Genomic DNA, 10641 nt, shown 5'->3' with positions numbered 1-10641 from the left:
AGAGAAACAAAAAAATGACAACTGTGGGGGCAAAAAAGAGAGAGCAATATAATACAAAATTACAAATACCAGGCTTGAAGTTGGAGGTCAAAAGGTCTGCATCTGTGGGGGCAAAAAAAGAACTACAACTGGAAAATATGGAACGCCGGCCGGCGTTTGAAAAATGGCAAGCGGACAATGTCCAAGTCAAGAGTAAACGCGCTGCTAATATGCGGTAACCACTACAATATTTTGCAAGCAAATGTACATGCCGGCCATGATGGTGCATCAAGGCTTAGCATATATATAATACCATCAGCCGGCAGAATTGAGTAACCAGGTAGTACCCAAACACCAATCACCGACCTTCGATGGTCCTCGCATACGAAAGCAAGTAAGCAACGACCATGCCGGCTTGAAGTTGGAGGTCAAAAGTGCGAGTCTGCATTACTCCATCTGTGGGACAAAAAATAACCGCTACAACCGGAAAATGTGGAATGCCGGCGTGTGGAAAATGGCTAGTGGACAATGTCTATAGAGCAACTCCAGCAGTAACTTCTAAATCAGGTCCTTTAAACGCTAAATGAGGGTTGCCTCTATTTTCTAAGGGGCCTAAACTTTGCTTCAACTTTAGCAATAGTCCTCAATTCAAAGACCCTCTAGGAATGGAGGGTGAAGGGGAGATTTGGAGGCCTTTTCAAAATATAGTCTACCGTAGTGCAACTTTACAGCTTAACCCTCTTAAACTTAATATAGGGAGTTGTTTAGAGAGTTTGCTGGAGTTATTGCTCGACACGCTAATATACGGTAACCATAGTAGAAGGTCGGTCGTAGAAGCAGTTGTCAGCCTCGGAGTGCCGATCAAGAGCACGGGCACGGGATTATTGGTTGCTCATTTGGCAGGGTATTGAACCTGAACTCTCAGTACTACCGAACACTCTAGCTTCAGCAACCGCTACCTTGTGTACATGTCACGGTGGAACATGGAATCCACGTCTTCTATAAATAGCACCAGCACCTTGCCTGTACTTGCACATTACACCAATTGCAGCCCATCAAATCCCCAAAGCCTACCACCAAAGAAACCAGCATGGCAATGCGCTCGTCGTGCATGCTGCTGCTGCTGACCGCCTCCATGTTCTTCTCGACACTCCCAGACGCAGCCGCAGATGCTGATGATGAGGCTGCGCTGCTGGCCTTCAAGGCGGCAGCGGTTGGCGGCAACAGCGACGCGCTCACTTCCTGGAACGGGAGCACCGATGGTGGATACTGCAGCTGGGCGGGGGTGAGATGCCGGGGCAGGCACCGTCGAGTGGTGGCGCTGAGCCTGCCATCCCATGGGCTCACCGGCGTCCTCTCGCCCGCTGTCGGAAACCTGTCCTCCCTAAGGATTCTTCACTTGACCGACAATGAATTCAGCGGGAATATCCCCGTAAGCCTCGGTCGTCTTGGCCACCTCCGTTACCTCAACTTGAGCCGAAATGCCTTCTCTGGCCCGCTCCCCGCCAACCTGAGCTCATGCACTAGCTTAATGGTGATGGACCTCCGCATAAACAATCTCGACGGGAATGTGCCCCCTGAGCTCGGTGACAAGCTGAAGAGCCTCAACCTTCTTGTTCTGCGGAGGAACAACATTACCGGAGGGATCCCAGTGTCGCTAACCAACATGTCATCATTAGCTATTCTGGACCTCTCAGAGAACCAGCTCAAGGGTACAATCCCGACTAGCCTTGGTATCCTGAAGAACCTCCATTTTCTTGATCTTGCCTTCAACAACCTCTCCGGCGATCTCCCTGTCTCCCTATACAACCTCTCTTCGATGGAAATTATGCAGATTCAGTCCAACATGCTTGGAGGAAGCATAGCTACTAATATAGGCAGTAAGTTCCCCAACATGCAATTCCTTAGATTTGAGGAAAACCAGTTCACCGGGCACATCCCTGCTTCACTCTCCAACCTCACATCACTCCAGGTACTTGACCTCGCAAAAAATAGCCTCAGTGGATATGTACCTCGCACGGTGGGGAAACTACGAGTTCTGCAAAAGCTCCACTTGCACAGTAACACGCTAGAAGCTAACGACAGGGAGGGATGGGAATTTATCACTTCTTTATCAAACTGCAGCCAGCTCCGGGCATTAGCTATCTATGGCAACACCGCTTTCACGGGGCACCTACCAAGCTCAATAGTGAATCTCTCAACAACCCTGCAATTTCTCGCCTTTGATGACACTGGGATTTGGGGAAGCATCCCCTTAGCCATCGGCAACCTGGTGGGCCTTGAATGGCTTGATGCTCAAGATACTTCCATATCCGGAGTGATTCCAGATAGCATCGGCAATCTTGGAAAATTGACTAAGCTTGGTCTGTTCAATACTAACTTGTCAGGCCAAATACCGTCGTCTATTGGGAATCTCACAAAGTTAGTTTGGTTTTATGCATATAATAGCAATCTAGAGGGACCCATTCCAGCAAGCATTGGGAAGTTAAACAGTATAATTTACTTAGATTTGTCAACGAACCAACTAAACGGTTCAATTCCTAGGGAGATTTTCAAACTACCACTTAGTTCTTTGAGTTATTTAGACCTATCGTATAATTCACTATCTGGACCCCTCCCCTCTGATGTTGGTAACTTGGGTAACCTAAACTTCATGGTTCTATCAGGAAACCAACTGTCTGGAGAGATACCTGAAAGTATTGGGCAGTGCACTGTGCTGCAAGAACTTTGGTTGGACAATAACTTATTCAATGGAAGTATACCCCGATCTCTAAACATGGGTCTGTTTCTACTCAACTTGTCCGTGAATGAGTTGTCTGGTACTATTCCTGAAGCCATTGGAAATATTCATGGCCTGCAAACACTGAGTCTAGCACACAACAATTTGTCAGGGCCAATCCCTGCAGTTTTACAGAATCTAGCATCATTGTCGATGTTGGATTTGTCCTTCAACAACCTGCAAGGGGAAGTGCCAAAAGAGGGGATTTTTAGAAAATTGGCTAACCTTTCTATCACTGGAAATAACAACCTTTGTGGAGGAATACCACCGCTTCATTTAGCTCCATGAAAGATAGATTCTGAAAGAAAAAACAGAAGAAGGCATTTGAAGTACCTTACAATAGCTCTACCAACAACCGGTGCACTCTTACTATTAGCCATCCTTACTGCACTCATTTACTTGATCTATAAGAAGGATAAGCAGAGGAGCCCATTCCAACCATCAATAGTTGAGGAACAGTATGAAAGAATTTCCTACCGTGCATTAGAAAATGGAACCAATGGATTCTCAGAAGCAAATTTGCTTGGTAAAGGAAGCTTCGGGGCAGTCTATAAATGTGCTTTGCAAGGTGAGGGAACTATTGTGGCTGTAAAAGTTTTAAACCTTGAACAGTCTGGCTCTACTAAAAGTTTCATAGCTGAATGCGAGGCATTGAGAAGGGTGCGCCATCGATGTCTCATAAAGATCATCACCTGCTGCTCAAGCATCAACAAAGAAGGGCAAGACTTCAAAGCATTGGTTTTTGAGTTCATGCTGAATGGTAGCTTGCATTCTTGGCTCCATAATAAGTCTGACATGACCACTCTCAACAATACTCTCAGCCTTGCACAAAGGCTAGATATCGCTGTCGATATCATGGATGCTTTGGACTATCTTCATAATCACTGCCAGCCACCAATCGCCCACTGTGACCTCAAGCCAAGCAATATCCTCATTGCAGAAGACATGAGTGCCCGAGTTGGAGATTTTGGCATATCTAGGATCCTTACAGAAAGTGCAAGCAGAACTCTACAAAATTCCAATAGCACAATTGGAATAAGAGGTTCCATTGGCTATGTTGCTCCTGGTAAGTGGTCGCTAAAATTGATGTATTCTGTCATTTGTTCATTATTCCGAGCCCTTGTATAAATATGAAATGCTGACTGATGCTTTTTTTTTCTTTTGCACAATCATAGAGTATAGTGAAGTATCTTCCATCACAACTCTTGGTGATGTTTATAGCCTAGGAATACTGCTGCTCGAGATGTTTACAGGAAAGAGTCCAACAGATGCTATGTTCACAGGTTCACTAGATCTACACAAGTACTCAGAGGATGCTCTTCCACACAAAATCCGGGAGATAGCGGATACAACAATGTGGCTGCACACAGACACCTATGATGACAGTATAAGAAACAGAACTGAGAATTGTTTGAGCCATGTCATTTCCCTTGGGATATCCTGCTCAAGAAAACAACCTAGAGAGAGGACACTGATACAGGAGGCAGCAACTAAGATGCATGCTATCAGAGATTCATACCAGTCTGGTGGTAGAACATGAGGATTAGCAACAACTCTACAAGCAGCAGAGAATAAGTAGAGCTGAAAATGAGCAAGATGGTTGCAGATAGTCACTTGCCTTAAATAGCTGAAGATGTATATGATGCTTCAGTTCTATCATCCATACATATAACAATCTGCATTCGTTTACATCAGTTTTATGAAAGTCCAGAGGACGTCTAATAAAGAGTAATGCATTGATAAGATTAAATTCAGAGTTTTAATCTGAATTTAATCTTATTCAGCGAGGGATGTGGTGCTGGGCTGAGCTTCCTCTTGCTATAGGCTTATTCAGCGATGCAGCCTATCCGCCTCCGCGGTCAGCTTCCCCGCACCACCATCATCTCCATCTCAAGGAAGAAAAGAGAGAAAGAAAAAACGAATGCTGTGTGGAAATGCGATTGATGTCCTCGCAGATTAATTGCGGTCTTTGGCAGTTTCGGCCATGCAAATCCATCCAGAATAAATAGCACCATCGACCATCTTTCAAAAAATAAATAGCACCATCGAGCTGTGTGAACTTCACTGGCACCGTTCACTATCGTCGATCGCCCACAGCACAGCAAAGCCAAGACAATGCGTTCATCAGTGAGCCTTCTCCACGGCGACACGCTTGCCTCCTGGAACGGCAGCACCGGTGGGTTCTGCTTCTGCAGCAGGGAGGGGGTGAAGTGTGGAGCCAAGCGCAGGCACTAGTTTCTCTGAGCCTGCCTTCCCAAGGGCTCAGCGGCGTCCTCTCCCCGGCCGTCGGCAACCTGTCGTCCCTCAGGCTCCTCAACCTGAGCTCCAACTGGTTCATCACTGGGGGCATCCCCGAGAGCCTCGGCTGCCTGCACCGCCTCCAAGCTCTCGACCTGAGCAACAACGCCTTCTCCGGTGAGCTCCCTGCCAACCTAAGCTCCTGCATCAACCTGATGTTCATGGCCCTCTGATCCAACCAGCTCCATGGGCGTGTGCCCCCTGAGTTCGGTGACGAGCTGACGCGCCTCATGGTGCTTGACTTGTGGAACAACAGCCTGACCGGCAACATCCCAGTGTTACTGGCCAACTTGTCATCACTGACTTCCCTGGTACTCGGACAAAACCATCTCGAGGGAACCATCCCTCCTGGCCTTGGCGGCAGCCGAGGCCTCCAATTGCTTACGCTCGCCGAAAACAACCTCTTTGGTGAACCACCAAACTCCTTGTACAACCTGTCTTCATTGGAATGGTTGGATCTTCCGGGGAAACATGCTCCACGGGAGCATTCCTGCCAATATTGGCAGCAAATTTCCCAACATGAAGCTTCTCAGCTTTGCGACAAACCAGTTCACCGGATCAATCCCTGTTTCACTCTCCAACCTCACTACTCTAAGGATACTCTTCCTCGAACGTAACAGGCTCAGTGGATATGTGCCTCCCCCACTAGGAATGTTGTGAGCTCTCCAGATTCTGTACTTGCACAACAACATGCTACAAGCAAATGACAAGGAAGGGTTGGAATTCATCACTTCGTTGTCAAATTGCAGCCAGCTCAAGCAACTAGTTATGCACTCCAATATCACATTCACTGAGCAGATGCCAAGTTCAATTGCAAATCTCTCAAAGACTGCAAATTCTCACTGTCAGATTTAGTGGGATCTCAGGGAGCCTCCCCTCAGACATTGGCAACCTTGTTAACCTCCGAATATTTAGCGCAGTGAATACTTCCATATCCGGCCACATTCCTGAGAGCATCGGCAAGCTAGGAAACTTAATCTGACAGTGAGGGTGCGATTCTGTCAAGCTTAGGGGAGCTAAAGAGTCTGACACTCCTTGACTTGTCAAGGAACCATCTGAATGGTTCAATTCCCAAAGAACTTTTCAAACTACCAGTCCTTTCTATATACTTAGACTTATCACACAATTCATTATCAGGACCCCTTCCATCTGAAGTTGGTAACTTGAGAAATCTTAACAGCCTATATCTGTCAGGAAACCTGCTGACTGGTGAGATACCAGAGAATATCGGGGACTGTACCGTGCTACAACAACTTTTGCTGGACAGTAACTCATTCCAGGGATCCATACCTCACACTTTGAAGAATGTAAAGGGTCTGAATGCACTCAACCTATCGATGAATAAATTATCTGGTACTATTCCTGATGCCATTGGAAGTATCCACAACCTGCAAGTGCTGTATCTGGCACACAACAACTTGTCAGGGCCAATCCCTAGACTCCTGCAAAATTTGACAACATTATCAGAACTCGATTTATCCTTCAACAAGTTGAAAGGAGAAGTACCAAAAGATGGTATTTTCTGATATTTGGCTAACTTGTCTCTCTCTGAAAATAATAAGCTTTGCGGTGGAATACCTCAGCTTCATTTAGCTCCATGCCACATGAATTCAACCAAAAATAATATAAAAGGGTGGTTTAGATCTATTATGATAGTTCTCATAACAACCAGTGCACTCTTGTTCTTAGCTTTAGGTATTGCACATATCCAGTTTATCAATAAGAAGCTTACACGAAAACAAAAGAGACGAATTGCACCACTACTACTTGAGGAAGGGTATGAAAGAGTTCCTTATAATATGTTAGCCAATGGAACCAATGGATTTTCAGAAGTCAATTTGCTTGGGAAAGGAAGCTTTGGGGTGGTCTATAAGTGCACTTTTTATGATGAGGAAACTATTGCTGCTGTGAAAGTTTTTAACCTTCAACAATCTGGATGTGCTAGAAGTCTGTGGCTGAATGTGAGGCACTAAGAAGAATCCGTCATCGTTGTCTTGTAAAAGTCATTACATGCTGCTCAAGCATCGATCACTTAGGTCAAGAGTTTAAGGCACTGATTTTTGAGTTCATGCCAAAAGAGCTTAAATTTGGCTTCATCCAAACTTTGACATGCCCAATCTGACAAATACTCTAAGCCTAGAGCAAAGGCTAGACATTGCTCTTGATGTCATGGAAGCTTTAGACTATCTTCACAATCACTGTCAGACACCAATTGTTCATTGCGATCTGAAACTAAGCAATATCCTTCTTGCAGAAGACATGAGTGCCCGAGTTGGAGACTTCGGCATATCAAGAATCCTTCTGGAAAATGCAAGTAAAACTCTGCAGAATTCGAATAGCACGACGGGAATAAGAGGCTCCATTGGTTATGTTGCTCCAGGTAACTGAAATTCCTTTGTTGTTTGTTTCCTTTTAACTTGCTCCATGCTATAGATGAAACTTATGATCAGGTATGTTTGCAAATTTTGTAGAGTATGGTGAAGGCTCTGCGGTCTCAACTATTGGTTGATGTGTATAGTCTCGGTATATTATTACTTGAGATGTTTACTGGAAGGAGCCCCACGGATGACATCTTCAGAGGTGTGGATCTGCATCAGTATTCCAAGCAAGCTCTTAGTGAAGGAATCTTGGATATTGCTGATTCGACAATCTGGCTGCATGTAGAGTCGAAAGATAGGATTGTAAGGAGCAGAATCAAGAAATGCTTGGTTTCTGTTTTCAGGCTTGCCATATCCTGCTCAAAGAGAAATCCAAGGGATCGAATTATGATGAGAGATGCAGCAGTAGAGATGCACGTAATCAGAGATTCATACCACATGTTGTCCTGCTAGGTTGAGAACAGGATATGCTGTTGATGTAATAAGTTACCTGAAATAGATTACCTCAGATGAAGCCTTGTGTGCCTCAGATGTGTAGTTCTTTCCATAAGAGCAAAAATGAGAAGGTAAAGTTTATGCCAATTTTTCCTTCTTAACACATGCAAAGTTTTAATCTCCACAATAGTGGGCTAAATATCCCTCAAATAAATTGTAAAGCCAACTATAAAATATGAATGGGCCGAAATTTAATGATATATGACTATGGTTCAGAATAAGCACTTTGCACAAACCAACAGCAGTGACCACAGAAATTTAACCACTAATCAAGTAGGCAACATCCCGAGCTCAAACTGACAGTATGGCAACCTGGGTGTGCACAGAATAAATACCATAGTAGCACTACAAGATGTAGAAATTCAGGACTATTCTGTTGTCTTTTGACTTGCCGGCGCCCAGCGGTGCTTTGGAGATTAGTGCAATTAAATTACCGATTAGCAGATATTGAGAACACAGTAGAGAAAAGAGTATAACTCTGCAGAGAATCACAATAGCAGAAACACAATCAAACTGAAGGTTGTGCAACATGCATGCCTCCTGCTTGCAAATGTTGCCCAATTTTACTCAAGCACTGCAATCTGCAGCTGCAAGAAGAAGGAATTTATCCTCTCCAGGAACATCACTTGGATTTAAGAATCCACGTATTAACCCAGTGCCGATTGCAGAGCCCACAAATGCACGAGACTTGGACCTGCATGCAAGAGGAACCATAATTACTGCAAAAAAAAACCCAATTCCATACAAGCAAATAATAATTGTGTTCCAGAAAATCTGCCTATCTTTTGTGCATAATAATCATCAATTCACTACCAATCACGACACGATTAGAGCGATCCTTATTTCAATTGGTTTGCTCGTTGCATAATAATGTTCAATCCGCAGAAATCGCAGACTATCATAGATCCATAATCTATTAAGCGGTGTCTAAAAGCACAAAAGTCAGTCAGAGATCCAACTACAGTACACGCAGACCAGTATCTACTCAATTTCCGTTCACTTGTGCTAATGCTAACAGATAAGCTGAACAACCACTACAGATTGCAAAGGAACACCAACCTACTGCTACAAGTATCAGAGGGAGGCACAGGCAACCTCAGAGGATGAGAGCACGCCCTTGGGGTTGGAGACGGCGTGCTTTGCTAGATCCCCCGGGAGGACGTCGCCGGCGAAGGAGCTGCTACCGGCGGGGCGAGGGCCTTGGAGCTCCGGAACGGGAAGGTGCATTTGAGAGGGGAAGGCGTCCAGGAGAAATCAATCAAGAAATTCACGGAAGAAAATAGAAATTTAGTTTTCCCCGACGGGGCTTCGTATGGCCCGTTTGATCTAATTATCCTCTACAAATTTCTGCAAGCATATTCAACATTTGAATGAATTAACACTTTTATTAAACAGATTTAATATTTGACGATCAAAATATTAAAATTGTATAGATAAAATGTTAAAATTAGAAGTACGAAATATTGAAATCTTAATTTCGAAATATTGAACGGCGAAGTTTCTTCTCCGGCGAGGCGGCGGATGCAGTGCTCGGATGGCGGAGCAGGTAGCGCATGCGAAGCAGGCAGCTGCGGTGTGGTGCGGCGGCGGAGCAGGGCATCGCAGCGGTAGTGGAGCAGGGCGGCGCAGGCTGCCGGCGGCGGGGAGAAAAAAAGTCAGGGAGAGAGAGGAAGTTTGAATTTTTGGTGGATTTAAGAGCTATAGTTATTTGTATGAATCTTAGAATAGTAAAAGGTGTGGAGGCTGAATAGTGGAATATGTATAGGAATTTCGGAGACGATCGGCGTAGTCTGGAAGGTCCAAAACTGTGGACCCTGGCCTGTAAAGAAAGAAGCCGGGAAGAACACGAAAAAGACAGACGGCCGGAAACCTACTGGGCTAAACATTCTTCAGAAGCCATGAGCCAATGACGTGTTTTTTTCTTTTTTATATTTAAAAATAAAAAAATTCAAAAATATATGTCGGCTTGGAAAAATTACAAAAATGGGGGCCTGTCGCCGGGGGCGACAGGGCGCCGATCGCCGCCTGGCCAGGCGACATGACCTATTTGTAAAAAAAATTACAGATAGGTCCCTGGGAGAGCGGCGCGCGACAGGGGGGCCGGTCACCCCCCAACGGGCGACAGGCGGGTGTGTAAAAGCCATAAGCCCTCCTTCCCCCTTCATTTGGGCCACAAAAATCCACCAAAAATTCAGAAAAAAAGAGGGGTGAGAAGAAGTGAAGCGGCGAAGCCTTGCAGGTAAGTACATTTTTTTTATAGTGAAATATAGAATTATAAACTTTGAATGACAATTCCTTATTGATATTGCAGCATAAGCCAATGGCTACCTCCAATTCTGGAGGATTTTCATGGACCAAAGAAAAATCTAGTATAATACTTGAGATCATGACACATCTCTTAATGAATAAGAAGTTGGATCCATTAGCGGATGGTACAATAGAGATTGTAGTCTCCAAAGTACAAGATTTTCGGTGGAATTTTATGACCCAAATGAAGGGGGAGGGATGATGGGCTTATATAGGGTGGGGGTGACCGGCCCCCCTGTCGCCACCTGTACGAGCGACCGGTCCCCCCTCGTCCGCCGCTCCCCTAGGGACCTATCTATAAAAAAATTTACAAATAGGTTCTGTCGCCCGGTTAGGGGGCGACAAGCCAGGCCCCCTGTCGCCCCTCCACCGGGCGACAGGCCTCCATTTTTGCAATTTTCACAA

General features: G+C 45.2%; 4 pseudogenes; all 4 read left to right on the top strand.

Annotated features, from left to right (window-relative positions):
• The first annotated feature begins 1069 nt into the window (after window positions 1-1069).
• LOC120674494 lies at window positions 1070-4512 on the top strand (annotated as a pseudogene).
• A 334-nt stretch (window positions 4513-4846) lies between these two features.
• On the top strand, window positions 4847-5747 carry LOC120672447 (annotated as a pseudogene).
• On the top strand, window positions 5709-6671 carry LOC120672448 (annotated as a pseudogene).
• Window positions 6634-9160, top strand: LOC120674493 (annotated as a pseudogene).
• The last annotated feature ends 1481 nt before the right edge of the window (window positions 9161-10641 follow it).

This window comes from Panicum virgatum, chromosome 5N (genome assembly GCF_016808335.1).
Source record: "Panicum virgatum strain AP13 chromosome 5N, P.virgatum_v5, whole genome shotgun sequence".
In the NCBI taxonomy this organism is placed as follows: Eukaryota; Viridiplantae; Streptophyta; class Magnoliopsida; order Poales; family Poaceae; genus Panicum; species Panicum virgatum.
Note: the sequence above shows the minus strand (reverse complement) of the source record. Positions and strands in the feature narration are given on the sequence as shown.